Source organism: Capsicum annuum, unplaced genomic scaffold (genome assembly GCF_002878395.1).
Source record: "Capsicum annuum cultivar UCD-10X-F1 unplaced genomic scaffold, UCD10Xv1.1 ctg3917, whole genome shotgun sequence".
NCBI classification, from domain to species: Eukaryota; Viridiplantae; Streptophyta; class Magnoliopsida; order Solanales; family Solanaceae; genus Capsicum; species Capsicum annuum.
The window spans coordinates 170577-174884 of NW_025846364.1; the positions used below are offsets into that span (position 1 = coordinate 170577).

The 4308-nt window shown below is 30.8% G+C and overlaps 1 long non-coding RNA gene across 2 annotated transcripts; it reads left to right on the top strand.

The window, feature by feature from the left end:
- The first annotated feature begins 1098 nt into the window (after positions 1–1098).
- On the top strand, positions 1099–3686 carry LOC124891637. Of its 2 annotated transcripts, none has more exons than XR_007049776.1 (2): positions 1099–2042; positions 2663–3686. It is a non-coding gene; the product is annotated as an uncharacterized LOC124891637 (long non-coding RNA). The 2 variants fall into 2 exon arrangements; XR_007049777.1 differs by having other exon boundaries at positions 1099–2036.
- The last annotated feature ends 622 nt before the right edge of the window (positions 3687–4308 follow it).

Here is a 4308-nt window from a genome sequence, read left to right on the forward strand (position 1 = left end):
GTTAAATAGAGTTACATTCCTACCCAATGATAGCATGAGTTGAAAGGCTCAATGCTAGAAATCATGATTTGCAGACATGGGATTATAGTATCCTACTTTGTGATCTTGTGTACCTTTGGTTCTTGTCGTCCAAATTTGATACTATTGTTGGGAGCTCTGCTTTGTGATCTTGTGAACTATCATGACATGTTGACTTGATTGGGAATTATGACACCCTGCTTTTTGATCTTGCATGTCCCCCTCACTGACACCCCAATCTTTGCGACAAACTTGGATTGGGGGCTTGACCGCCGAGTCAAGGGCGGATCCATATAGCTCATGGAGTTATAGATTGTAGGGTGTACCATCTAGCTTAGAAGTAAAATAAAGAGTGGGTCATGGATTCAAAGAAATGTTTCCACGTCTTTAAAGAATACCCATGTGTTTTCATATATCATATGTAAAATGCTTCATAAATTGCTCTTACTTATGTTATATATAAGAATACATTATTTTGGATGTTGACACCCAATTTTTGTTTTTCGTGCTTAAAATTAACATATTCAGGCTTTCTGACCGTTAAAGGGCACAAAATACAATTTTTCACATATTGTTTACAACTGATAATAAATTATTGATGTTCATCCTTACTTTAGGATTTTATCAATTTATTTTTACTCTTTATAATTTATTAATAATTTTTTTTATAATTATCAATTTATAATTTTACAAACATTTGCACACATGCAAGCCATCACATTTTTATAACATTTTTCAAATTAATTACATTTTTTAATATTTTCAACATTCTTTACATTTTTTATATAATTACAAATCAATTTCTACATTTTACAATCTGCAAAAAACTGAGTCGAATCAATTATTTCAATGAAAGTACAATAATAATTTGTTGTCTTGTACATTAACACAAATAGTATGTTGATACCCAGTTTTATTCTTCATTTCTATTAATTCATTTTCTTGAGCTTCTAACTTAATAATAAGTTAAATATTATTATATTTCATCACTATTTAATTTATTACTATTTTTTTTACCATTCTTATTTATGTAATACTATTATTACTAATTCAAAAATACTAATGTGTTATCAATAATACTGCTCTTGTTTTATTTTTATTTCTTTAAAATCGATCGTTGTTATTTTATTTTTTTAGTCTGATATTTAGAAAAGTCGTCATGAATACATTAAATTTTCGTAATTCTTAAATATCATTATTTAAAGTATATTAAGCTAGTTATTAAATTTGAAGCTCAAAAAATCAATTAAAGATCGAATTATTAAGAGAAAAAAAGTTGCAGGCTTTCTCCGTAATTGCATAAATTGGTAGGAATATAGATTTGACTAGTAATAATGTGAGTTACTTTAAATTGCTTAAAAGATTCGTTGTTTGTTTTAGAATGTGTTTTCTTTCAAACATTGTTGAGACAAAAGGCAAATTTTGCTTTTCTTTATGTCATCTCAAGACAAAGAAAGTAATGTTTAATTTGATTTATGCTACACAAGTCAAAAATGAATCAAAGAAAATCTTGGGCATTGTCAACTTTTGCAACGTTTCATTTCAAACGGATACATTACACACAAATCACAATACACTATATATGAGATCCTTTTTCTTATATACAACAAGGCACAGTACACACACTGATAGAACACACAAAATCAGAACTTTCTCCGAACACACCCACCCTCTTTACTCGTTCCTCCGGTGAGCACGGCTGAACTCCGGTGACATCCACTGCCAATCAAGATAAAACCACCTTCACGCCCTTCCTTCTAATCTTTCAGTAGCCACCCACCAACCCACAACACCGGCAACCACCAACCACAAGCCAGCAACAGCAGCAGCCAACGACGGCCGTCGGACCGGCGAGCCTCTATCAGATGCCGCCTCCCTTCGTCTCGATCACACGGCAACCTCCCCCTTCTCCTTCATTGCGCTGTTCTTTCTCCTCCGAGAGTAGCTCCGGCGATACCTCCTTGCGCTCGTATATTTGCCACCAACTGCTCCGGCGTTTCATCATGGTCGAAGCAGCGGTATTGGTTGGTGCTTTTATTTATTTAATGCTTGATAATATTCTTATTATTCTTGTTTTGTCTAATTTGTTTAGATCTAGCCAGACTTTTGACCATGGGTTTTCTTTTATTTTGCTGATGTTTCCTTACTTTTTGCTATTACTGTTAGTTTGCTCCGTTTCTATTATTTTGTCACTGGGTCTGCTGCTATTAAAATATCAGACATTGATTTTGGATAAATTTTGTTAGTTACAATTTATTTGACTGATAAAGAACAAGATATTTGTCAATGAAAAAATTCTTATTAATGTTGAGGTGTTCGTAAACAAAAGATGGATTTTATGTATACAAATATGTTAATAAATAAATATTTTGGACAATGATGAAACTTTATAACAACATAAGATTTTACAATTTATATTTTGGCTAGACGATTTAGGACGGCCAATAATTAAGCAACCACTTCGTAATAATACGATTTAGGATGACCAATTAATTTAGCAACTATTTCATAGTCATGAATTTATCTGAGTCCACTTTTAAACAAAAAAATATATTTTTAAATACTCATATGCAGATATATTTGTTCAATTTATTTTTATTATTTTTTACTTATTATTAACATTTTTTTACAAGTTTTTATACAGGTTATTTTGGAATACTCGTCAGCAGTTGCAGTCAAAGGAGCCCTTAAATTTTATATTGTATTTTATATTCTCACATTTGTACAAATAACAAAAATACTAAAAACTTTCCTTTTTGGGTATCGGGCGAGGATATCCTTCATTTACATATTTTCATCGCTTTTATGCAAGACTTAGGCCATTAATATTTATATAAAACAATTAAGTTAATCAACTAATTTACATATTCGCATATTACATTGTCTTCTTTTTTTTTTTTTAAATTTTCTTATTTCGATTTAGTTTATTTTTTACATACATATACTAATATAAATTTTTTTTACAATAAAACATATATATTATTTTACTATACTTAATAGAAGAATCAAGTTAATTAAGTAATTCACGTATTGTTCTCTCAAATAAATTTTACTTTTCTTTCTAATTTTAATCAAATAAAAATATTGCTTGTAAATACATCACTTTTCATGCCATAAAAAATACATTTTTTTTCATGCATCATAAAAAGCTCTTCCTTTTCATATGCACATTTATATATTTTATAACTACATCTCATTTATACAGTTAATATACATATGCCTTTACATAGTCTAAAAACATTTATATTTTTCAATGAAATTATTTTATACTTAATATACATACAAATTTTTATATATATTTTAAATATACCTCCTCTTTCTTTGATAAATTTAGTCTAGCCGGGTACCACAATTGTGGATCTCGAAGGGTTCCTAATCCCTTCCCTTTGAGATAATTTAAACCCTTACCTAAAATCTCAATTGGTTTTTCACAGATTGAAACATTGATTATACATGTTAATAATTCAATAGGTTTCCTTATTTTTCTTTAAAATTAGATGGCGACTCTGTACATAAGTTTAAATTATTTTAGAGTCCATAACGTCGTGCTAGTTTAGACCTTCAAGTAAAAATAGGGTATGAAATTGGATATGCATACTAGTACATCTGTATTAACCCCTTATATTTAAGTATTCCAAGACACAATCCAAGATTCTCGTTAAGAAGTAGATTGACTTGTCGAAAGTTTGCGGCTGGTGAGCCTCTCTTACATCGGAAGGCCTGAGTTATAACTTGTTATTACTATTTTATTTTAATTCATGGTCTAACTTGGGGACTTGTTGTGATTCCCTAAGCCTGGTGCCCAAAACGCTACACGGTACTCATGACCCCAAAGGACCACAAGCTAACCTATGACTGATATCTGTACCTGTACACTGCATAATATATGTATATAAAGGCAGAAACATGAATTGAAAGACCATAAGGTTCAAAATTGCATACCTAATAAAATATAACATCTGGGTGGGGTATCGAATACCCAAAACAAACTGTCTGAATTAAATCCAAATCTAGTCTGGAGGCCTCTAGTGTCTTAATAATCTGAATAAAGAATTGATGGGACATGTCCCCAACTAACTCCGTCTACTAAAGTAATAAAATAATGAAATAATCTCGTCCTCGCATGATGAGAACTTACCACTGACTCTGAGTACTAAAAGCTGGAATACTACTGCTGCACTGGATCTAGAACTCGTGTCATGGAACCTATGGCATAGAAACATAATAGCGTGAATACGTCAGTATGACTGAATATATTAAGTATGCAAGTGAGGTAGGCTAAATTCGAAA